This window comes from Eubalaena glacialis, chromosome 5 (genome assembly GCF_028564815.1).
Source record: "Eubalaena glacialis isolate mEubGla1 chromosome 5, mEubGla1.1.hap2.+ XY, whole genome shotgun sequence".
NCBI classification, from domain to species: Eukaryota; Metazoa; Chordata; class Mammalia; order Artiodactyla; family Balaenidae; genus Eubalaena; species Eubalaena glacialis.
The window spans coordinates 67,449,116-67,475,641 of record NC_083720.1 but is presented as its reverse complement, the minus strand read 5'-3'; the positions used below and the strand labels follow the sequence as shown (position 1 = coordinate 67,475,641).

Below are 26,526 nucleotides of genomic sequence, written 5' to 3'. Positions count from 1 at the left end.
TTTCTTTTCTTTTTCCTCCCTCCCTCCCTCCCTTTCTTTTTTTTTTTAACAATGTTTTATTGAAGTATAACTGACCTATAAAACTGTTAGTTCCAGGTACACAACATAGTGATTCACTGTTTCTGTACTTGACAAAATGATCCCCACTCTGTTTCTTAATTTTTGAAATCAGTAGTATCTCTCCCCTAAAACTTGAGTTGTTTTGGAAGGCAGAGGCTCAGACTTGATGCCTGATCATTTAGTAGATCATTTACTTCCAACACTGGGGCGAGCATGCATCCCTCCTCTGTCTTACAGGTGGCTCACAGGTGCCAGTGTCGTTTTCTCTTGTTGAAAACCTCTTGTCCTGCTTTGAGCAATGGGACTGTGCTGTCATCAGCAGGGCAAGTACTAGGACCAAAAAGCTTTCAGCGTGACAGGCGGTTTCTGTTCAAGACACCTGCTGCCCAAGCACACTGCAACCATTGTTTCTCCGACGGAACGGGTTCTGGGCAGAGCCTCGTCTATTTTAGGCAGCCTTTGAGTCTCTGGTTTTTTTCCTGCATGCATTTCATTTTTGATGGAATAAATTTCTGTCTCGTTCTACTGGTTTTGCTGATATGAATTTAACATGTGCTGGTGGTTCATACGAACTTGTATTTCGAGGAGTGCACGCTGAGATGTTGTAGTGGCGGAAAGAGCACTTGGTCCCAGTGGAGCCAGGCGATCTGGACTCTCATCCCTGCCCCACCAGCTGTGTGGCCTTGGGAGAGACATTTGACCTCTCTGGGTGACAGTGTCCTCATTTGTAAACTGAGGAGGTTGGCTTCTTAGAATGATGGACTGCCAAGTACCCTAGTGTTAAGATTCTACCATTGTGTTTTGTGTTTTCTGAGATGCTAGAGTATCAGAAATGGAGTGTGGCAGTGTCCACTAAGGGCTCTGCCCCTGTGAAATCATAAGTAACACCAGGAGGCAGTCTTTTTAATTAAGTGACAATTGTATGGCATGGCTAGTGATAGAGAAGTTTGGATGCATTAGTTAAGGGGGAGGAATAACTCTGGTCTTCTTGTTTCTTTGTGACAAGTTTGCAAAATAACAAGATTTCTCGTTTCTGGAAAAGTAGTCGTTCAGCCCTGGGAGTGTTATTGGACACTCGGGTTTTGAATTTCTAAATGAAGAATTACAGAGTTCAGATAAATGAAGACTTTAAAATTTTAGCTCTTATTGTTCAGAAAAGAGGAAACCCACAGATCGGGCTAATATAGTGTATCGATATACCATTTCTGATTTGCATTCCCATACTGTTTAATAAGAAAAACCTTATTTAAAAATATTCTAATTCTACAAACAATATGTTTTAATTGTAGAAAACTTGGAAAATACTGAGATGTAAACACAAATATTTCTAATTCCATGACCCAGAAATAGCTATTATTGGTCATAATTTGGAGTCTTTAGATTGTATACACTCAGTCTGTAGAACAAAACTGGGATTATACCACACGTACATAACTTGATATCTTGCTTCTTTCCTGCCGTGTTCCTTTCAAAATGATTTTTGTGACAGAGGTTCAAATGAAGGTGGAGATTAATGTAATATTATGCTTGCCACACTTGTGACGGGGTCTGCTTTGACTTACAGAGGTAGAATTGTGGACCTAGTATCTGAAAATAACGTATGTCTCATTCCCTCCTGAACAGGCTTTCAATACTTGGCATATATTGATATTGTCATAACTATTACTATAATTAACAAAGACTTCTTAAGCTATTCTTAATTGTTCACTAATTGCTTTTATAGGATTCCCTCATTTGAGTTTCCTGTTTCTAAATTACTAGCTGCGATATCAGTGAGCCTAAGTTATTTTAACAGTTTTTCTGAATGCCTTGATTCTTCAAGCTGAAGCATAGTAGCTAGTGTGGGCCAGGCCACAGGTTTGGCATGAAGTAGGATAGTTAAATGATTCCTTTTGCCTGAATATATTATACATTTGATAATATTTATGATTCACTTGAATATTGGTTTTCATGTATCATTTTCCTCTATTAGGAAATGAAAGATGATTAGTTTCCCCTTTGGATTATTTAGCCTATGAAATTTTCTGTTACACCATTCACTTTGCCTTGAAAATACATTCTAAATCCTGAACCACGTTGGAATTTTTTATGACCTTTCCCTTATGTGTCTTTTGGTAGTGCCCTTTGAAGTCCTGAAATGTTTTTGTATTTGATTGAGATTAAATCTGGGTTTCATTTTACTTTTTCAAACATATTGAGCAAGTTAATTTTCTGTTCGGGTTCCTAAGGGGAATGATTCCAGCCCTCTGTGTCCCAAGAATCCAGACTGAGCCTTGCCAGAACATTCCTGTGGTTTTCCACAGGGCAGATGCATGTGTTCGTGAAATTTTAGTTGTAGCTCGTGTTTTCTGTGGTTAATTAAAACATCTGGCTTTTACATTTTCCGCAAACAGAGCATAAGTGTTTGGCCAGACCTTTTCAGTAATGATTAAATACTTCAGTCCTCCCCTCGGAATAGCCCAAACTTGTCTTTAGGACACCTTATAAACTGTCGTCTCTGTTCATTAATGATTTTAAACGTTTGGAAGATGCTGGGGATTATCCTGCCAAACATACACTCCTGAGAGAGAGAGTTTGTGACTGTGAATCCCTCTAATGGCTTCCGGCCTTCGCCCCTCCAGGTCGGAGCTGCCGTGGGGAGAGCAGCTGCTCTCCGTAGCCAGGCATGCTGTGGTCGGCTCTGCCCAGCCGTGGAACAGAAACATTTGCTGGATGGAAAATCCATAAAAGAAAGCTCCTGTGAAAGCCTGAGACAGACGATAACTTAAGCAAAATCAGGTTGGTATAAGATAAGAGAGGCTGGGTAAAATGGACTGGGTCAGATGGGGAAGGTGATTTTGTTCATTCCATGGAATGTTTCTGAGACAGTCCCAAATAATCATTCCCAGTTATTTGAGAGATTCCTAGCATTGTACAGATGGCAGGTATAGCCTGACAGACTTCTGTGTACAGTGTATTGTGGTCTTCCTTTCTTTCTTTTCCTTGTTCCTCTCCTCTGTCCCATCCTCTCTCTTAGAAAAGAGAGGAGGATCTTAAGCTTAAGCAAACGTGTAAGAAGCCACAAGCAGAGGTCACCCATAATCACTCCATGATCTTGGCTTTATTTTGGAGAGCAAGCCGTGTCCTCGAGAAAGCCTGGGCTTGTACTTTCAGAGACTTGCCCTCATTTGTGTTTCCACGCTAAGAAGGGTAGATTGTGAAGACTTGCCAAATCTTTGAGGGGGAGGGGTTCTTCTGTGTGTGCTCCTTCGGTTTGCTTGGCAAGTTTTTACTGACTTTTATCTCCCCCCAAACAAAAGCTAGCAACACATTCATTTTCAGCAGTGTGTGCACTTGGCATTAAGATACATAGGATGGAGGAGAAGAAATGTCCTGAAAATAATTGGAATGTGACTAAATGCCACATAGCCTCACTGTGGACCAGGAGAAGGAAACTGCATAAACAACCTCACATGTGGCAGTAAGGTGGGAAAGAATTCATTCTGAGAAAGAATATCATACAGGGACAGGCACCACAAACACTTTCTGTTGAATATTCGGTGGTTAACTCAGCATTACACGTAATAAGCAGTGGATAAATACTCAGCAAAAGGGAGGGAGTCGGCGGTCCTAAGAGCCTGTGAAGTAGTGAACGTCTCTTGGCTTTGCCCACCCAGCATCCCTTTCCTCCTCCTTTCAGTAAATCACCCAGATTTCCCCTGGGCTGTCGGTCACCCTTGCTTTGTTCTCAGCCCATGTAGTTAGAGGAGGTGACTCCACTGCCTCTTTCATGGGCATGTGACATCAGCTTGGCTAGTCAGGGTCACAAGGGTCCGTTATGGAGGTTTGGAGTTATGAAACTGTTGGAAAGAGGTTTTTCCTTTCTGTGGGTTTGTTAAGCCGGAGCTGCTAGTGACCCTCTTTTCTACCACGTAGGGAGAACCTTTCTGAGAATGAAGTCAACACAGAGGAAATCAGAGCAGGGAGATGGAGGAAAAGGAATGGGGATGAGGGGGACACATGCACACATACACTCACCCTACACCCACAACTTATGGCGGTGGATTCAGCAGCCCCTAAAGCCAGCAACTCCAGTTTCACTCTCCAGGCAGGTTAGCTAGTTAGTTTGAATTAGGTGTCCATCGCTTACATCTAAAAACATCCTTCCAGGTGGGAGGTGTTAGCATGAAATGACTGTGGCATAGTCCCCATCCTCAGGGGCTTCGCAGTGATAAGCCAGATCAGTATTAGGTTAGCTGACCCACAGTGTGAAAAATGTATCACTAGAGGTAAGAACTAAGTTCTGTGGGAGTGGAAGAGATGGGGAATTATGAATTCTGCTGGCTTGGGGAGAGACCAGCCCAGAGAGCTGTTATTTAACAAAGGAGAAACAGGAACATTTTTAGAACTGTATGTAATTCAATTACTTGCTTTTTGAGTCTGAAAGAAAGGGAGGCTTTCCAGAGCGTATAGTTAATTGCAGATAAGGAAGATAATTTCAGAGCTTCTCCAGCAGTAGAGTCTTGGTATTTACTGTACACACGATTGTGTCGGGATCAACCAAATGAGGGGTTATCAGAAAGTTGCCCAGAGTTTATTTGAACACCACAGGGGAGCAGCTGCTCTTCTCACCAAAACGTCAGTTGGCTTTCTGGTGTCAGCAGAATTCCGGGTGCGTCATGAACTTTAAAGATTTGTTTCTTCTTCTCCGTGTTAGGCTTTATGATTATTATTTTATTTTTTATGATTGACCTTGTTTGACTTTTAAAAAATTAATAGTCTTTATTTTGGGGAAGCAGTTTTAGGTTACAGAAAAATTGAGCAGAAAGTAGAGTTTCCATACCCATAGCCCTGAGTTTTCTCATAATATTATTAACGTCTTGCATTAGTGTGATGTATTTGTTAGTTGATTAGCCAATATTGATTTATTATTATTAACTAAAGTCGGTAGTCTACATTAGAGTTCACTGTTTGTGTTGTACACTGTGGGCTTTGACAACCTGCCTTTTGAACCAGCCTTTCAATAGGGATCGTGTTGAATCTCCAGATCAATTTGAGAAATATTGCTGTCTTACCAATGTTAAGAATTCTGATCCGTGAACATGGGGTGTGTTTCCATTGACTTAGGTCTTTTTAAATTTCTTTCAACGTGTTTTCGTTTGTTTTTTAAACATCTTTATTGGAGTATAATTGCTTTACAATGGTGTGTTAGTTTCTGCTTTATAACAAAGTGAATCAGCTATACATATACATATATCCCCATATCTCCTCCCTCTTGCGTCTCCCTCCCACCCTCCCTATCCCACCCCTCTAGGTGGTCACAAAGCACCCAGCCGATCTCTCTGTGCTATGCGGCTGCTTCCCACGAGCTATCTATTTTACATTTGGTAGTGTATATATGTCCATGCTACTCTCTCACTTTGTCCCAGTTCTCAGGGAACACAGCTTACACTTCCTTGTTAAATTTATTACAATTTATTTTTTTTTTCTTTTTGATGCCTGTATAAATGGAATCATTTTTAAAATTTCACTTTCAGAGTGTATATACATTGTTAGTGTATAGAAATACAGTTGTTTTCTGTATATTGCTCTTGTTTTCTTCTACCTTGTTGAACTTGTTTATCAGTACTAGTAGTTTTTTAATTGTGTATATGACTTCTTTAGGATTGTCTATATACCAGATTATGCCATCTGTGAATAGAGATAGTTTTATTTCTTGTCCAATATGGATGTTAGTCTCATTTTACAGTGATTTGAAAACTTTACTGTGACATGAGAACTACAAAGTAACATGTTATGGAGATTCTAATGAAATTATCCTATTTTGTAGCTTTATGAAAAGGACAAAGGATGGTGTTTATGAAATTTATCCCCTCGTAATTGAGCTAGTAACTCAGTCAGTGAGCTTCTTAGCCATTCCTGTATCTTCTTTGGGGAAATATCTGTTTGAATCCTTTGCATATTTTTATATTGGGTTATTTGTCTATAAGTCCCTTTTTGGATTTATGATTTGCACATATTTTCTCCAGTCTCTGGCTTGTTTTTTTGCTTTCTTAATGGTATCTTTTGAAGCTCAAACATTTAAAATTGTGATGAAGTTCAATTTATCATTTTTTTCTTCCAAAGCTTATGATTTTGATGTTTCTAAATACTCTTTGCCTAACCAAAAGTTGCTAAGATTTTCTCATATGTTTCTTTCAAAACTTTTGTTGTTTTAGCCCTTACATTTAGGTCTATGATCCATTTTGAGTTAAGTTTTGTGTATGGTGTAAGGTTCAGGTATATGTTCAATTTCTTTTTTCTCTTCTCCTCTTCTCTTCTCTTTTCTCTTCTCTTCTCTTCTTTCTCTCTCTCTCTTTTTTCCATATGGATATCCAGTTGTTCCAGCACCATTTGCTGAAAAGATTATCCTTTACCTATTGATTTATTTCAGCACCTTTGTAGAAATTTATTTATTTTAAAAAATTAATTAATTAATTTAATTTGTGTTTGGCTACGCAGTGGCTTTCTCTAGTTGCGGTGAGTGGGGTCTACTCTTCATGGTGATGCGCGGGCTTCTGATTGCGGTGGCTTCTCTTGTTGCAGAGCACGGGCTCTAGGTGCGCGGGCTTCACTAGTTGTGGCACATGGGCTCAGCAGTTGTGGCTCGCGGGCTCTATAGCGCAGGTTCAGTAGCTGTGGCGCACGGACTTAGTTGCTCTGCGGCATGTGGGATCTTCCCGGACCAGGCCTCGAACCTGTGTTCCCTGCATTGGCAGGCAGATTCTTAACCACTGCGCCACCAGGGAAGTCCCTGTAGAAGTTTAATTGACCATAAATGTAAGAGGTTTTCTTTTTTTTTTTTGGACTCTCTTCCTTATGCCAGTACCACACTTCACTTAAGTTTTTGCAATACAATTTTTCTATGAAAAAGGTTTGCTCAAGAAATGGACCTAAGCTGCAGTATAGCTCCCTTTTTTTTAAAAAAGAAACTATTGTATCTTTGCTACTTTTCATCTCCATTCCTGTTTGAGTCACTCTGTTAAAAGTATTAGTCTCTGGTTATTTCTCTTTGGGATAACAGTGGAAATCTGAAGTCGTAGGAGAGAATGCAAATCAGTCTAGATGCATTTTCTAGATTATTTTATTTCCAAAAAATACTTTGTTTTTCATAAAAGTGGTAAGCATTTTTATGCCCATTATCCATTTGTATAAAACAGACTAAATTAAATTTTTTCATTACCTCTGTCTTAATCATTACCAATAATTACTGGCTGAAAGATTTATACATTTGGTATATTATTTCAAGCATTTCAAGTATTTTCATTAATGGTTATATGAATTGGGTCTTTTATACAGAAAAAGGTAAATTTCACAAAACAATTATTTTACCAGATGGAAACTCTATGAATTGAAATGTCTTGGGTTTTGGGATTATAGTATGGTTTTATGTTTTCTGACAATTGGACATTTTTTGTAATATAATTAAAATGCTAGCTACATTTTTATATCTACCTGTGCTATTTTTGCCTTTGTGTTGGTATGGTTCTCAATAGACTGCTGTGGAGACATTAAAATAATTATATTAGAAACACGAAGACTGCAAATTTATTTCTCTTCTTTAGTTATAACTGTAAAAATTGTGAATGCGTAGAGGTTAAAAAGGAAAAAATGTCAGTGCTTTATTGTGATGTTTGGATTCCAGTTGGCCTTTGTTTTGTTTTCTAGTAAAGTTACAATTTTGTTTGGGGAATGACTTTTATTTTTAATGTGAAAAAAATATAAACTTAGTCTTGGTGAAATTCAGAGACATTTCTCTTCTCTGGCATATAGCTAAAAGCTGACTTCTGCTATTGGACTTTAATCAGATATTAAAATCACATGATTAGATTTAGAACATGTTTTCTGCCGTTGCATTAGTGGGTCAAGCCATGCCTCCCTGTTCCCGGAGGGCTCAGTTCTCCAGGATGGCTTATCTGCTTCCTGCTCTTTCTTGTAATCTTCTCATTTCCACCTGGGTAGAGCTGACGTGTTTCGTTACCTGGCCCCTTTGCTTTCCTTGCAGTCCTCTGGCTGATAATGTCACTTCATAAAAATGCACCCATGGGCAACATGGAATTACTCTTTTTATTTTCATTTAAAAGAAAAAACGGTAGGTAAGCTTTCATTTATTTCTCTAGGACGTGGGTATCATGAATTTTTTAACCCAGTCACTCCTTTCTGTCCTTTCTTTCTCTTTGGTGCCCTTTTAAAAATCTTTGTGACCTATTTGCGGAATGATGAATGACTTTATGAGGAGTGTAGTATAATGTTCTAGGAGGATACAGTCCTATTGGTCTTGTTTTTCTTAGGGAGCTGAAACATACTAGGGCAGGGTGAGGGTAACTTCTTAACTGCCCTTTATTCTGAATAGAGCCTTGTGTTGACTGAAGTTAGGGGTTTGGAATGACTGAGCCGTTGCAATTTGAGTTGTGGTACAATTGTATTTTGTGAAGGCTCCTGCCTATTTATAATCATTTGGTTGCAGAATCAGATCAATTTGGTTACATTCGGTGAGCCTGATGCAAGAATAAAGAGCGTGTCCGGAACTTGCTTTTGTTAGGAGAAACCACATTCTTGTGTAAACCTCTAATGAGGATGTTGATGATAAATATATGTACTGTATTAATAGAATTTGGAATATTACGTCTTTTGACTTTTTGCCTGTCTTTATATTTTTTATGTTAAATAATCTGTGAGGTATTTAATTTCCTTTAAAAGCCTTCAAAGGTACCATACTCCAGTGACATGTAGTCAGTTTATTTTAGTGTAATTACTGATATAAGAACAAGCAGTAGTTTCTCAGTCCCATAGTGACCTGTAATGAATAAAACATTTAGTTTGATTAGACTGTCCGAATAAGACCTATACTATTCATGACACGATAACTGTTCAGAACTTCTGAAGTTTCCAAATTGATTACTGTCTGCTCAGATAAGAATTGATCTTCATTTATAAACAAAAATAAGTCTATTGGATGTTTTTACATAGACAGTATCCAAGCCAGTCATTTATTTAGAAAATGAATATCAACATCAGTCTAGCTTACATTAGGAAATTGCTCTGTGCAATTTGCTAGTGTGCCCTTTTTAAGAATGAAAAAATTAGTTTTTCCTGCATTCTTCATGCTGCTGAGGCCCTTTGAAGACAGAATTTAGAATCTTAGTAACTCCTCCGTGCTTGGTTTCATAAGGGTGGTTTTCTTGACGACTTTAGGTTGTAAATAGTTTGTGAGTGCTGTGGCTCCTTTCTGGTGTCTGGTTAAAGCTTGACAGTGGCCGTGCCTGGGAAAGTAGGAGGGTAATTAGTGGCTTTACCAAAGACTTATCTCAGAAATAAAAAGTCTGGAGTTCCAACCAAGACTTTAGGTCCTCGATGATTCTAAAATTGGATTAAAAATAACCACTGACCTTGAGGAGGCATTCATTTATGAGTGTTAAGAGATGCTGAATTAATTTTACTTGGTTCAGTGCAATTCAGTTAAATTCCAAATGAACTTGTTAACGGTATTAACAAAGTCTACTTTGGTAGTTGCTGGAGGGAACAAAATGAAGTATCCTGGGGGAGAGATAGCCAGAATACAAGCCCTTCTGGGAGAGGTAACATTTTATTGAGCTTGTCCAGTGTGCTAAGGACTTAACACTTTCTCGGCTTCTGATGGGTTGGGACAGGGGTGGGGAGAATCCTCACAACAATCCTATGAGAGAGACAGTATTACCTGTTTTGTGGATAAAGAAGCTCAGGAGCTGAGATATCAAATGGTTTTATCCAAGTTTCACATCTACTAATTTAAATTTGAATCTAAACATTTTTTTCCTCAAACCTCATGATATACCTGTGTAAATAAAAGCACAGTCTCTCAAGTGGTTGGCCTGTAGAAAACTCTGTGTGTATCCCTTTATATATCTTTCATCATTATTATAACTAATGAGATAATAAAGGCCCAAAGTACTGTGTGAATAGGATGCTTTGGAATTTCCAAGTAGAGAGAGGTTAATATGGATGTAGATTAATCTGGAGAAGTGGCATTTTGTTATTTTTGATAAATAAACAGGAGGTAGGAGGTTGTAAGCGGATGGGGGTTTTCAAGGCTTTTTACCTGAGGAAAATACCTCATCAGACCCTCAGAGGCAGAAATAAAAATGCATGGCATGTTTGGGAGTCTGTCCACGATTTTACAGCCAAGGTATGTGGCCCAGCCATGCACTCTGTCAACTTGCTGTGAGTTACCTGGAGGTATCTGGTTACTGAGGGAATCAGACCCTCCCAAGCAGCTACTTAGAGAAGGAAGGAAGAACGTCAGCCTTGGACTTCCCTGACCGTCCCCCACCCTGATTCTGTACTTGTTGTTTGGGGGGCTTCGAGCTTCTTTGCACTGCCTGCCTTGGGGGCCCCCATGGTATTTGACAGTGGGGAGGGACCAAGGTGTTCAACTCTATGACGGTTTCAGTGTTTTCCCCTGGTAGTATTCGTAGTTGAGCACTGCTGTGGCGTAAATGGATGTGTCCCCTCCTCAAATTCACATGGTGAAATCCTAACCCCCCAAAGATGATGGTATGGGGAGGTGGTGACTTTGGGAGGTGCTTAAGTCATGATGGTGGAGCCCTCGTGAATGGGATTACTGCCTTATAAAAGAGGCTCCAGAGAGATCCTAGTTCCTTCTGCCATGTGAGGAAACAGCGAGAACGCCAGCTATGAATCAGGAAAAGGGCCCTCACCAGAAGGTGACTGTGCTAGCGCTGCGATCTTGGATGGCCAGCCTCTAGAACTGTGAGAAATAAATTTCTGTTGTTTATAAGCCACCCGGTCTGTGGTATTTTGTCATAGCATCCCGAATGGACTAGGATAAATACCTAGCAGATGATAATCTCCCCTTTCCCCCACCCTGTTCCTGCAGTTTTGTCTTAGACAAAGAATATAGAAAAAAGTGAAAGGTCAGCTACGCAGAACCCTTTATGAAGCTGTGATTGCCAGCCTCCAGCTTTGATATGTGATGCTTCTGGTTTGGTTCGTAGAGTCTGTGTTGTCTAGAAGAGCTTGACTTGTTCTGTGATGGGTTGGTTGTCTGGCAGTTTTGTGATGCAGTTTGAGACAAAGCAGGTCTGTTTTGATACTTATATTACATGCAGAAAAGGGACTGCTGTTTGAGATTGAATTATAAAGTAGATGCCACTGGAGAGCAATTTCTCAATACAGTTTAAAATTTAAAATCACCAGCAATTTCATAAATAAGTTCACTTACAACTATGTCAAGATATTTATACAAGGTATATTATATTATAGCATATTTGTAAAGAATGAAAGCTCTATATGTGTGCTGATTTGGAATTACATTATTTTTATATATACATACACATATACAACTTATATATATGTATGTATGTGCATGTGTCTATATAAAATGAAAAAATGTTTTGCAGAATCATGTGACTACCATTCCCTCTTGTATAAATGTTTTAGAGAAGATATTGTATATATGCTGGTACATACCTTTTTTCCCCCTAGGGAGATATTACACTGAAAACCTTTTTCTTTTCCATATTGTTTGAGTTTTCTAGCCATGTTCATTTATTCATTTTCTTTCCTTTTAAACAAGAATCAAGAGCTAGCTGGGCAGTGTATGATCATGACCATAACCATTCGTTGTTTTTTTTTTTTAAATAAATTTACTTATTTGTTTGTTTATTTATTTATTTATGGCTGTGTTGGGTCTTTGTTGCTGCGCTCGGGCTTTCTCTAGTTGCGGCGAGCGGGGGCTACTCTTCGTTGCGGTACGTCGTGGTCTTCTCATTGTGGTGGCTTCTCTTGTTGCGGAGCACGGGCTCTAGGCACGCGGGCTTCAGTAGTTGTGGCACACGGGCTCAGTAGTTGTGGCTCACAGGCTCTAGAGCGCAGGCTCAGTAGTTGTGGCGCACGGGCTTAGTTGCCCCGTGGCATGTGGGATATTCCCGGACTAGGGATCGAACCCGTGTCCCCTGCATTGGAGGGTAGATTCTTATCCACTGCACCACCAGGGAAGTCCCATTCATTGTGTTTTAATGTGGTTTATAAAACCTTACTAAATGTTTGTAAAAACACTGTAAATTTTTTTCTAATGTTCATTTGTCAGTCTTTCTTGCCTCTTTGCATGCAGAGGAAGAAGGTAATTTTTATGGGAAGAGTGGTAAAGTATGCACTAAGCCAGCGAATGTTCCCTTGAAAGCTTATTAGTTAAAACACTGAGTTGAGAAAGAGAAAGGAGAAAGACAGATATTTACCAAATGTGATTTGAAGGACAAAGAATCCCTTCGTGCTGAAGTATGTCTGAAAGTGTACCCTTATGCTCAGTTTCTTTGCTTTAAATATGAGCTTTGGACTGAATTGTATTTGCTTTTCAGACCACAAGGCTGGAGGTGGCAGTGGAAGTCTCCAAAATCTGATTGCTCATCAGGAAAGCTGTTTGCTGAGAAAGGCCTGCCTGTTTGGAGTAGAAGTTATGACTGAGACACAGATAAAGTCAGGGTGCCTTTTAAATATCTTCTGACTTCTGTGTCCAGATTTTGCTTTTCTTTTAATTAAAACCCCAGGCATGAGTCATAGGTCAAAGAAGATGACTCCCCTAAACTCTTCCAGTAACAGTAACTGCTTAACTCTTCCACTCTTGGTAGGCTTCTCTGGAAACCATTGTATCTGTTTCTTTATGGTGTGATTTAGCTCCTTTGGTCTTAGTTTGGATGCTGAAATTTAATCATAGGAAGAAGACAATTTTTCTTTAGAATGTAGGCAGTGGAGGATAAACCCATTGTAACATCCCTTATGTATACATAGTTTGATCTCTAATCCGTGAGGTTTTGTTTTTAAATCAACAAGGCCATGGAATTTTTCTAGTTTCAAAAGAAACTAGAAAGTTTCAAAAGAAACTTTTTTTCCCTAAAATGGTTTGATAAATAGCTCATCAGTAACATTTATTTTTGCTTTATCTTCCTTTCTTTCTGTATAGCTTCTGTACTGATATCTGACCCTCTTATACTTAGTCATGGCAAGAATTATACCCCCCATATTTCAAGGTGTTTGAACCATAGTGTAGGAATTGTAATCTATTAGGAAGGTTAATACAAAATACATATATGGGGGAGGAGGGGCAAGATGGCGGAAGAGTAAGAGGCGGAGATCGCCTTCCTCCCCACAGATACATGAGAAATACATCTACACGTGGAACTGCTCCTACAGAACACCCACTGAACGCTGGCAGAAGACGTCAGACCTCCCAAAAGGCAAGAAAATCCCCACGTACTTGGGTAGGGCAAAAGAAAAAAGAAATAACAGAGACAAAAGAATAGGGACGGGACCTGCACCAGTGGGAGGGAGCTGTGAAGGAGGAAAGGTTTCCACACACTAGGAAGCCCCTTCGTGGGCAGAGACTGCGGGTAGCAGAGGGGGGAAGCTTCGGAGCCACGGAGGAGAGCGCAGCCACATTGGTGCGGAGGGCAAAGCGGAGATTCCCGCACAGAGGAGCGGTGCCGACCAGCACTCACCAGCCCGAGAGGCTTGTCTGCTCAGCCGCCGGGGCGGGCGGGGCCTGGGAGCTGGGGCTCGGGCTTCGGTGCTAGCCGGGAGGGAGTCCGGGAAAAAGACTGCAGCTGCCAAAGAGGCAAGAGAATTTTTCTTGCCTCTTTGTTTCACGGCGCGCAAGGAGAGGGGATTCAGAGCGCCGCCTAAACGAGCTCCAGAGACGGGCGCGAGCCGCGGCTATCAGCGCGGATCCCACAGCAACAGGGACGCAGAGGGAAAAACGGAGAGATTCCCGCACAGAGGCTCGGCGCCGAGCAGCACTCACCAGCCCGAGAGGCTTGTCTGCTCACCCGCCGGGGCGGGCGGGGGCTGGGAGCTGAGGCGCGGGCTTCGGTCGGATCCCAGGGAGAGGACTGGGGTTGGCTGCGTGAACACAGCCTGAAGGGTCTAGCGCACCACAACTAGCCGGGAGGGTGCACGAGAAAAAGTCTGCAGCTGCCGAAGAGGCGGGAGACTTTTTCTTGCCTCTTTGTTTCGCGGCGTGCAAGGAGAGGGGATTCAGAGCGCCACTTAAACGAACTCCAGAGACGGGCGCGAGCCGCGGCTATCAGCGCGGACCCCAGAGACGGGCATGAGACGCTAAGGCTGCTGCTGCCGCCACCAAACAGCCTGTGGGCGAGCACAGGTCATTCTCCACACCGCCCCTCCCGGGAGCCTGTGCAGCCCGCCACGGCCAGGCTCCCGTAATCCGGGGACAACTTCCCCGGGAGAGCGCACGGCGCACCTCAGGCTGCTGCAACGTCACGCCGGCTTCTGCCGCCGCAGGCTCGCCCCGCCTCCTCCGTACCGCTCCCTCCCCCCGGCCTGACTGAGCCAGAGCCCCCGAATCAGCTGCTCCTTTAACCCCGTTCTGTCTGGGCGGGGAACAGACGCCCTCAGGGGACCTACATGCAGAGGCGGGTCCAAATCCAAAGCTGAACCCCGGGAGCTGTACGAACAAAGAAGAGAAAGGGAAATCCCTCCCAGCAGCCTCAGAAGCAGCGGATTAAAGCTCCACAAACAACTTGATGTGCCTGCATCTGTTGAATACCTGAATAGACGACGAATCATCCCAAATTTAGGAGATGGACTTTGGGAGCAGGATATATTAACTTTTCCCCTTTTCCTTTTTTTTGTGAGTGTAGATGTGTATGCTTCTGGGTGAGATTTTGTCTGTATAGCTTTGCTCTCACCGTTAGTCCTAGGGTTAGGTCCGTCCGTTTTTTTTTTTTTTTTTTTTTTGGCTTAAAAATTTTTTTTTTTCCCTAATAAATGTTTTCTTAATAATTTTTTCCTTATTTTCTATTTTTAAAAAAATTTTTAATAAGTTTTTTCATATTTTTTATTTTAAAAAATTAAAAAATTTTTTTTCTTAATAAATTTTTTCTAAATAATTTTTTTCTTATTTTTAGTATAAAAAATTAATAAATCTATTTTTAAAAATTAAAAAAAAATTTTTTGCTTAATAAATTTACTCTTAATAATTTTTTTCTTATTTTTTATTATAATTGCTTTATTTTATTTTATTTTATCCTCTTTTTTCTTTCTTTCCATTTTTTCTCCCTTTTATTCTGAGCCGTGTGGATGAAAGGCTCTTGGTGCTCCAGCCAGGAATCAGGGCTGTGCCTCTGAGGTGGGAGAGCCAACTTCAGGACACTGGTCCACAAGAGACCTCCCAGCTCCACGTAATACCAAACGGCGAAAATCTCTCACAGATCTCCATCTCAACATCAAGACCCAGCTTCACTCAACGACCAGCAAGCTACAGTGCTGGACACCCTATGCCAAACAACTAGCAAGAGAGGAACACAGCCCCATCCATTAACAGAGAGGCTGCCTAAAATCATAATAAGGCCACAGACACCCCAAAACACACCACCAGACGTGGACGAACCCACCAGAAAGACAACATCCAGCCTCATCCACCAGAACACAGGCACTAGTTCCCTCCACCAGGAAACCTACACAACCCACTGAACCAACCTTAGCCACTGGGGACAGATACCAAAAACAACGGGAACTACGAACCTGCAGCCTGTGAAAAGGAGACCCCAAACACAGTAAGATAAGCAAAATGAGAAGACAGAAAAACACACAGCAGATGAAGGAGCAGGGTCAAAACACACCAGACCTAACAAATGAAGAGGAAATAGGTAGTCTACCTGAAAAAGAATTCAGAATAATGATAGTAAGGATGATCCAAAGTCTTGGAAATAGAATAGACAAAATGCAAGAAACATTTAACAAGGACGTAGAAGAACTAAAGAGGAACCAAGAAACAATGACAAGCACAATAAATGAAATTAAAAATACTCTAGATGGGATCAATAGCAGAATAACTGAGGCAGAAGAACGGATAAGTGACCTGGAAGATAAAATGGTGGAAATAACTACTGCAGACCAGAATAAAGAAAAAAGAATGAAAAGAACTGAGGACAGTCTCAGAGACCTCTGGGACAACATTAAACGCACCAACATTCGAATTATAGGGGTCCCAGAAGAAGAAGAGAAAAAGAAAGGGACTGAGAAAATATTTGAAGAGATTATAGTTGAAAACTTCCCTAATATGGGAAAGGAAATAGTTAATCAAGTCCTGGAAGCACAGAGAGTCCCATACAGGATAAATCCAAGGAGAAACACACCAAGACACATATTAATCAAACTATCAAAAATTAAATATAAAGAAAACATATTAAAAGCAGCAAGGGAAAAACAACAGATAACACACAAGGGCATCCCCATAAGGTTAACAGCTGATCTTTCAGCAGAAACGCTGCAAGCCAGAAGGGAGTGGCAGGATATACTTAAAGTGATGAAGGAGAAAAACCTACAACCAAGATTACTCTACCCAGCAAGGATCTCATTCAGATTTGATGGAGAAATTAAAACCTTTACAGACAAGCAAAAGCTGAGAGAGTTCAGCACCACCAAACCAGCTTTACAACAAATGCTAAAGGAACTTCTCTAGGCAAGAAACACAAGAGAAGGAAAACACCTACAATAACAAACCCAAAACATTTAAGAAAATGGGAATAGGAACATACATATCGATAATTACCTTAAATGTAAATGGATTAAATGCTCCCACCAAAAGACACAGACTGGCTGAATGGATACAAAAACAAGACCCATATATATGCTGTCTACAAGAGACCCACTTCAGACCTAGAGACACATACAGACTGAAAGTGAGGGGATGGAAAAAGATATTCCATGCAAATGGAAATCAAAAGAAAGCTGGAGTAGCAATTCTCATATCAGACAAAATAGACTTTAAAATAAAGACAATTACAAGAGACAAAGACGGACACTATATAATGATCAAGGGATCGATCCAAGAGGAAGGTATAACAATTGTAAATATTTATGCACCCAACATAGGAGCACCTCAATACATAAGGCAAATACTAACAGCCATAAAAGGGGAAATCGACAGTAACACAATCATAGTAGGGGACTTTAACACCCCACTTTCACCAATGGACAGATCATCCAAAATGAAAATAAATAAGGAAACACAAGCTTTAAATGATACATTAAACAAGATGGACTTAATTGATATTTATAGGACATTCCACCCAAAAACAACAGAATACACATTTTTCTCAAGTGCTCATGGAACATTCTCCAGGATAGATCATATCTTGGGTCACAAATCAAGCCTTGGTAAATTTAAAAAAATTGAAATCGTATCAAGTATCTTTTCCGACCACAACGCTATGAGACTAGATATCAATTACAGGAAAAGATCTGTAAAAAATACAAACACATGGAGGCTACACAATACACTACTTAATAACGAAGTGATCACTGAAGAAATCAAAGGGGAAATCAAAAAATACCTAGAAACAAATGACAATGGAGACACGACGATCCAAAACCTATGGGATGCAGCAAAAGCATTTCTAAGAGGGAAGTTTATAGCAATACAAGCCTACATCAAGAAACAGGAAACATCTCGAATAAACAACCTAACCTTGCACCTAAAGCAATTAGAGAAAGAAGAACAAAAAACCCCCAAAGCTAGCAGAAGGAAAGAAATCATAAAGATCAGATCAGAAATAAATGAAAAAGAAATGAAGGAAACAATAGCAAAAATCAATGAAACTAAAAGCTGGTTCTTTGAGAAGATAAACAAAATTGATAAACCATTAGCCAGACTCATCAAGAGAAAAAAGGAGAAGACTCAAATTAATAGAATTAGAAATGAAAAAGGAGAAGTAACCACTGACACTGCAGAAATACAAACGATCATAAGAGATTACTACAAGCAACTCTATGCTAATAAAATGGACAACCTGGAAGAAATGGACAGATTCTTAGAAATGCACAACCTGCCGAGACTGAACCAGGAAGAAATAGAAAATATGAACAGACCAATCACAAGCACTGAAATTGAAACTGTGATTAAAAATCTTCCAACACACAAAAGCCCAGGACCAGATGGCTTCACAGGCGAATTCTATCAAACATTTAGAGAAGAGCTAACACCTATCCTTCTCAAACTCTTCCAAAATATTGCAGAGGGAGGAACACTCCCCAACTCATTCTACGAGGCCACCATCACCCTGATACCAAAACCAGGCAAAGATGTCACAAAGAAAGAAAACTACAGGCCAATATCACTGATGAACATAGATGCAAAAATCCTCAACAAAATACTAGCAAACAGAATCCAACAGCACATTAAAAGGATCATACACCATGATCAAGTGGGGTTTATTCCAGGAATGCAAGGATTCTTCAATATACGCAAATCAATCAACGTGATACATCATATTAACAAATTGAAGGAGAAAAACCATATGATCATCTCAATAGATGCAGAGAAAGCTTTCGACAAAATTCAACACCCATTTATGATAAAAGTCCTGCAGAAAGTAGGCATAGAGGGAACTTTCCTCAACATAATAAAGGCCGTATATGACAAACCCACAGCCAACATTGTCCTCAATGGTGAAAAACTGAAACCATTTCCACTAAGATCAGGAACAAGACAAGGTTGCCCACTCTCACCACTATTATTCAACATAGTTTTGGAAGTGTTAGCCACAGCAATCAGAGACGAAAAAGAAATAAAAGGAATCCAAATCGGAAAAGAAGAAGTAAAGCTGTCACTGTTTGCAGATGACATGATACTATACATAGAGAATCCAAAAGATGCTACCAGAAAACTACTAGAGCTAATCAATGAATTTGGTAAAGTAGCAGGATACAAAATTAATGCACAGAAATCTCTTGCATTCCTGTATACTAATGATGAAAAATCTGAAAGTGAAATTAAGAAAACACTCCCGTTTACCATTGCAACAAAAAGAATAAAATACCTAGGAATAAACCTACCTAAGGAGACAAAAGACCTGTATGCAGAAAATTATAGGACACTGATGAAAGAAATTAAAGATGATACAAATAGATGGAGAGATATACCATGTTCTTGGATTGGAAGAATAAACATTGTGAAAATGACTCTGCTACCCAAAGCAATCTACAGATTCAATGCAATCCCTATCAAACTACCACTGGCATTTTTCACAGAACTAGAACAAAAAATTTCACAATTTGTATGGAAACACAAAAGACCCCGAATAGCCAAAGCAATCTTGAGAACGAAAAATGGAGCTGGAGGAATCAGGCTCCCTGACTTCAGACTATATTACAAAGCTACAGTAATCAAGACAGTTTGGTACTGGCACAAAAACAGAAATATAGATCAATGGAACAGGATAGAAAGCCCAGAGATAAGCCCACGCACATATGGTCACCTTATCTTTGATAAAGGAGGCAAGCATATACAGTGGAGAAAAGACAGCCTCTTCAATAAGTGGTGCTGGGAAAATTGGACAGGTACATGTAAAAGTATGAAATTAGAACACTCCCTAACACCATACACAAAAATAAACTCAAAATGGATTAAAGACCTAAGTGTAAGGCCAGACACTATCAAACTCTTAGAGGAAAACATAGGCAGAATACTGTATGACATAAGTCACAGCAAGATCCTTTTTGACCCAGGTCCTAGAGAAATGGAAATAAAAACACAAATAAACAAATGGGACCTAATGAAACTTAAAAGCTTTTGCACAGCAAAGGAAACCATAAACAAGACCAAAAGACAACCCTCAGAATGGGAGAAAATATTTGCAAATGAAGCAACGGACAAAGGATTAATCTCCAAGATTTACAAGCAGCTCATGCAGCTCAATAACAAAAAAACAAACAACCCAATCCAAAAATGGGCAGAAGACCTAAATAGACATTTCTCCAAAGAAGAGATACAGATTGCCAACAGACACATGAAAGAATGCTCAACATCATTAATCATTAGAGAAATGCAAATCAAAACTACAATGAGGTATCATCTCACACCGGTCAGAATGGCCATCATCAAAAAATCTAGAAACAATAAATGCTGGAGAGGGTGTGGAGAAAAGGGAACACTCTTGCACTGTTGGTGGGAATGTAAATTGATACAGCCACTATGGAGAACAGTATGGAGGTTCCTTAAAAAACTAAAAATAGAACTACCATATGACCCAGCAATCCCACTACTGGGCATATACCCTGAGAAAACCATAATTCAGAAAGAGTCATGTACCAAAATATTCATTGCAGCTCTGTTTACAATAGCCAGGACATGGAAGCAACCTAGGTGTCCATCATCGGATGAATGGATAAAGAAGATGTGGCACATATATACAATGGAATATTACTCAGCCATAAAAAGAAATGAAATGGAGGTGTTTGTAATGAGGTGGATGGAGTTAGAGTCTGTCATACAGAGTGAAGTAAGTCAGAAAGAGAAAAACAAATACAGTATGCTAACACATATATATGGAATCTAAGGGAAAAAAAAAAAAAAAAAAAAAAAGAGGTCATGAAGAACCTAGTGGCAAGATGGGAATAAAGACACAGACCTACTAGAGAATGGACTTGAGGATATGGGGAGGGGGAGGGGTGAGATGTGACAGGGTGAGAGAGTGTCATGGACATATATACACTACCAAATGTAAAATAGATAACTAGTGGGAAGCAGCCGCATAGCACAGGGAGATCAGCTCGGTGCTTTGTGACCACCTAGAGGGGTGGGATAGGGAGGGTGGGAGGGAGGGAGATGCAAGAGGGAAGAGATATGGCAACATATGTATATGTGTAACTGATTCACTTTGTTGTAAAGCAGAAGCTAGCACACCATTGTAAAGCAATTATACTTCAATAAAGATGTTTAAAAAAAAAAAAAAAAAACAAACATATATGTGTGTATATTTGTGTATGTATGTAATTATTTATGTTTATAATATAGAAATGTCTGAAACAAGTCTGTCACAGTATATCATGAGTGAGAAAAACTGATATTACCTTCAATAAATACTCAGTTCCCAAAAGAACTTGATAATTAAAAAATTCAAGGTAACCAGTGTCTAGTATGGGGATCACAAACTCACATGCCTACCAGGACCTGACAGAAAAGTAAACAAGTGAACTGGGGCATAGAGGGGGAAAAAGGGCACAATTAGGGACTTCCCTGGTGGTCCAGTGGTTAAGACTCCACGCTTCCATTGCAGGGGGCACAGGTTCAATCTCTGGTTAGGGAACTAAGATCCTGTATGCCACGCGGTGCGGCCGAAAAAAAAAAAAAAGGTGGTGGGGGCACGATGACCACTCAGCTGTTCAGGAGTGAGGGCCAGTGTTGCCTGATATTCTAGTATTTCAAGAGAAGACATAAATTTGGATTTTTATGTGACTGCTCCCAGTCTTCAAGTGTTGACAGTATATTTAAAATAATTCAGGGCTTCCCTGGTGGCCCAGTGGTTAAGAATCCATCTGCCAACGCAGGGGACACGGGTTCCAGCCCTGGTCCGGGAAGATCCCACATGCCGCGGAGCAGCTAAGCCCGTGTGCCACAAATACTGAGCCTGCGATCTAGAGCCCGCGAGCCACAACTACTGAGCCCGTGTGCCACAACTACTGAAGCCCGTGTGCCTAGAGCCCGTGCTCTGCAACAAGAGAAGCCACTGCATTGAGAAACCCACGCACTGCAATGAAGAGTAGCCCCCGCTCGCCGCAAGTAGAGAAAGCCCGTGCACAGCAACGAAGACCCAACACAGCCATAAATAAATAAATAAAAATAAAATAATTCTAACATTGTACTCTTGGATTTTTCCCTATGATGTTCTTTGTCAGCAAGTGTTATGATTGCTGCCCATTGAGTAGGTGGAATGGGACCTGAAAAATGTATGGGATGGCTCTTGCTTTCTAGGGGCACACAGTCTAGATGGGCCAGTGGGATGTGGGATGTTTAGTATGGGCAGTAAAGGCCACAGGAACCCTGAGGAGGTAGAAACAGGCATGAGCCAGACCATCCTGGGAAGATGTCCTAGAGGAGGTGGAACCTGCAGTGAACTTTAAAGGGCAGCAAGGGCCTTAAGATCCAGGGCACTGGAGAGGAGCAGGGAGGGTGATGGAGAGCAGAGGTGGGGTGATGGGAAGGTGTCTGAGGTGTTGGGACAGGGCTGGGCGCGTGAGGAGAGGGTGGAGGGCTTCGGAGCAGGTCTGTGCCCCGAAGGGAGCTCCACTGTGAGCAGGTGATGCTGTGATGGGGGGCAGCATTCCGAGCACCAGTCCCGCTGCGGCTTGTAGGATGAAGAGAGGGGAGAATTGTAGATGGGAAGAACAAATCCTAGACTTTCACAGCCATCTAGGAATAAGGAGCAGGGTCTTGGCTGGGGCTTCGTTATTATCAGTGAAAAGGAAGAAATGTAGACATGTTTCCAAGGTCCAGTCCATCAGAAAACTTTATTGACTCGGCCTTCAGAACATACCCGTGTTGCCACCTTGACCCAGGCCACCATTCTGTCTTGCCTGAGTTATTTCAAGGACCTGCTAGCTGCTTTCCTTGATTCTATCCTTGCCTCTCTTTAGTCTGTTCTCAGTAGAGTGATCCTGTTCAAACTCGTCACTCTATGACACCCCCCTGCTCAGAACTTGAAATGACTTCTCTGTCTTCATGGTAGAAGATGAAGTCCTTCCAGTTACCTGACAGGCAGCATACTAAGCCCCCTCCTTTCCTCTCTGACCTCATTGCCTCCTATTCTCCCCCTGGCTAAGTCCACTCCAGCCACACTGGCCTTTGAACACACTGGGCACATTTCTGCCTCAGGGCCTTTACGTTTGCTATTTCTTCTTCCTGTATCCTCTTCCCCAGATATCCACCTGGTGAACTTCCTCTCTTATTTACATCTTTGCTCAGGTGTTACCTTCCCAGTGAAACCTGCCTGCCTACCCTGATGGTGTTGAAAATTGCGAACCTTCCTGCCCCTTTCCCCAAATCCCAAATCCCTCTTCTCCTTCTTTATTTTTTTTCCTATAGAACTTATCCCTTTATAACACATTGCATACTTATGTTTTAAGTTATTATCTTTCTACCCTCACTCTAAAATAAATTTGTACAATAGGAATTTGTGTAAATAGAAGTTCTAAAAGGCAGGGGTTTGGGGGGGGTTTGTGTTCACTGGTATATCCCCATCATCTAGCGTAGTACCTGGTGGCGAGTGGGTGCTTGATAAATACTTGTTGCATGAATGAATAAGTGGCTTTCAAGAGGCACGTAATATGTACTGCATGTGTGTCACTGAGAATTAAAAAAAAAAAAAAAAAGATATAAGCCCTGCCCTCAGAGCGCATGGTCTAGTGGGGAGGTGGCCAGGAATACAGAGTATATTGACTTAATATAGTGCGACCGAAGTTCTGTGCAAACACAAGTAATGGTGCAGATACAAAGGTGAGTAGATCACTGTTTCTGCTTTATAGGTTTCATCTTCTAGAGAGGATGTGTAAGTTGAGACGAAAAATGACCAGGATTGTGGCAATGGGAGTGGAGAGGTTGGAAGAGACTGGGGAGGGACCCCAGTGGTGGGATTAACAGGATGTGGTGAATGACAAAGAGTCCAGGGCTGATGGGCTGATGGCTGGGGCTTGTAGGTGGTAATGTTACCTGTATTAGGAAAGGCAGGTGGAGGAGGCAGGGTGGGAAATAGCCACTAGAGACCCAGGAGGGATGTGATAGAGAATGAAAAGTATAACATAGCTCCTAAGTTTTGTCTTTGGGAAATTAGGAGGCTGGAAATACCCATGCCCCAGTCAGGGAATTTGGGAAGGTAAATGAGTTTGTAGGACAGTAGGGGAAACGATGTGTGTATCTTACCAGACTGTCAGTTCCACGAGGGCAGGGATTTTGTTTGTTTAGTGATGTATCTCTAGCACCTAGAATGCTGCCTGCCACATAGTACAATCTCAGTAAATGTTTATTGAATTGATGAATAACATAGTCGAATTTGGAGGACGTAAATGGTTATAAGGTCATAAATTGTTAAGGCTTAAATTGAGATTAAACACATTTAAATGATACTGGTTTTGGTATTTCTTTTAAAAAGAGCTTTGGTAATCATTTAGATGTAGGGCTTTAAAACGTTACATTTTGCTGATGATATTCCTGGTCACACACCTGGTTTGAACAGAAGTCTTGATTTCAGTGTGGGTGTGTGTGTTTTATGGAAGTATAGTTGTTTAACAGTATTACATTAGTTTCAGGTGTACAACACTTAGTGTTATTTTTTAAACCCATTTCCATATCAGGAGCGGGCAGTACAGATTAACACAGCAGTACGTAATCCTGCATGCAAAGACGTGTCTGCATGAAAAGGTACACACGAAATAAGTGAGAATGTGTTTTTTTACACTTGCCTTCCATGATGATGAATGTCAACTGAATGTCCTGATTTTTCCTTGTGTTGGATCTTTGTTGCAGTGCAAATTGCTTATAAAAAAATGTGGCCTGGCAGCAGCTGGTGCTTGGAGTGTGCGCCCACCCCCAAAGACTTTTCTTTATGATTGGATTTGGTATGTAACAAAGTATTTTATAAAGGCAGTGAAAATTATATGTTGGTTTTTTTTGTTGTTATCAAAATGAGATTAGGGTCGGGACATTGTTGAATGTAATATCCTTTCATTATAAAAGAAAGGTAGTTAATGTTCAAAATAGTGAGAGTTGGGTTATCAGTTTATTGCGTAGCCTTTGGCACTGGTAGGGCTAAACAGAAGCAGAGTGTTGCCACGGCAGTGGTTCCAGCAGGGCAAAGGGCTGAATTATGTCCCCTCAAGATTCCTATGTTGAAGTCCCGACCCTCAGTACTTTGGAATGTGACTGTATATTTGGAGATAGGGTCTTTAAAGAGGTGATTAAATTAAAATGAGGTCATGGAGGTGGGCTTTAAACCATTATGACTGGTGTTCTTATAAGACAAAGAAATTTGGACACAGACACGTATAGTGGGAAGACCACGCCAGGACATCTACCAGCAGAGGAGAGAGGCCTCAGAACAAAACAGCTTTGCCAGCACCTTGATGCTGACACCTTCATCCTGGACTTAGAGACCTCTGTTGTGTAAGCCATACAGTCTGTGGTAGTTTGTTAGGGCAGTCCTAGCACACTAATACAAGCCGAAGCCAGGGTTGTTCAGGGAAACTTCCTCCTTGTGACTTTCTCCATCACCTGGTTTCAGCATCACCGTCCCCCTGGGTGTCTGGAAGAGGGTGATTCCGTGGTGCCTTGGGTATTCCCCAAAAGAACGTGTCGATCTGAATGCTTACGGGATTACCAGGCAACTATGGTGGCGATTCTTTGGTATATTCATTCACTTCTGATCATTTTTGTTTGAAGCTGCCTGCCTTGTCAGCATTTCCATTTCCCTCAGAAACTCAATTAAGAGTGTGAGATGAAGCAGAGGCGCTTATCTTACAGCTTTCCATGACTTGATGTCTCAACTTTCATTGATGTGTGTAGTCCAAGCTCTGCAGAACGAAGGAGATGCCTGCGGAGACAGGGCGGCTTTGTGGACGGCTGTCTTTGCTGGGAATTGGGCCATGTGTGTGAGACACCAGGGTTTCAAGCCAAGTCTGCTTTCTCAGGAGACCATCTCTGGCATCTTGAAATTTAAGTGAAGCTTAATTTAATCCCTGGTTTTCACAGTAAATCTGTAGGCTTAAATCTCACAGTAAATCTGTGTTACTTACAGTAGGAGTTGGAAAACCATTGACTTCCTTTAGCCTGTTTACTTGAATTTGATTTACTGGGAAAATCAAGAAACAGAGCACCAGAGGTGTTTCAAAAAACTTAAAAAATTTTCACTCCACATTCCAATAGATCTACTTTCACAGTGGGTTGGGCAAGTGGAGTCTATAATTAATTAGGTTAAAATAAATTTTGGTTTTGTTCCATGTCTCCTATGCTTAGAGAACATGAGGGGTGAGACCTTTCCTCTTGAATTCTTTCTTGATTGGGTTTCTGGGACACTCAACATCAGGATATTGAGAGCATCCGAAGGCCTATAGTGAAGTGTTCCCATTCTCTACTGTGTGTCCAGTGTCAAATAGACATGTTTGATGTTTTTTTGGGTTTTTTTGGCTGCGCCTTGCAGCATGTGGGATCTTAGTTCCCTGACCAGGGATCGAACCCGTGCCCCCTGCATTGGAAGCATGAAGTCTTAACTACAGGGATCGAACCCATGCCCCCTGCATTGGAAGCATGAAGTCTTAACTATTGGACCACCAGGGAAGTCCAAGTTTGATGTTAATACACCTGTTTTGGTCGACTTTTCTGAGTGATATCATGAAGAGTGCTTCTTCAAAGTCCTTATTTTCATGTATTGCTATTACGTAAGAAAGATGAGCTATCATTATAATTGAGAGCAATTTAAACTCTCCTGCTTTAAGTTATGAAATAACTTGTTTTGGCTGTGCCATCTCCCAGCCTGGCCTTTTCAGCAAATTTTTGTGGCTCATGGGGACAGATGACCCTGAGTGCTAGCAGCACCTGCAATCAGAATAGTTCTCATTCCAGGGCCCACACAACAGGGTGTGTTTGAAAGTACTTGGAAGCAA

General features: G+C 41.0%; 1 protein-coding gene across 15 annotated transcripts in view; it reads left to right on the top strand.

Moving 5' to 3' along the window:
- Positions 1-26,526, top strand: part of APBB2 (amyloid beta precursor protein binding family B member 2) — a 372,773-nt gene that overhangs the window by 61,229 nt on the left and 285,018 nt on the right. For 13 of the 15 annotated variants that reach the window (XM_061192196.1, XM_061192197.1, XM_061192211.1 and 10 more), the window contains one exon: positions 2,682-2,838. The exons of the other annotated variants lie outside the window; for them this stretch is intronic. The gene's annotated coding sequence lies outside the window, so the exon portion shown is untranslated. The remainder of the gene's footprint in view (positions 1-2,681; positions 2,839-26,526) is intronic. 15 annotated transcript variants of the gene reach the window in all.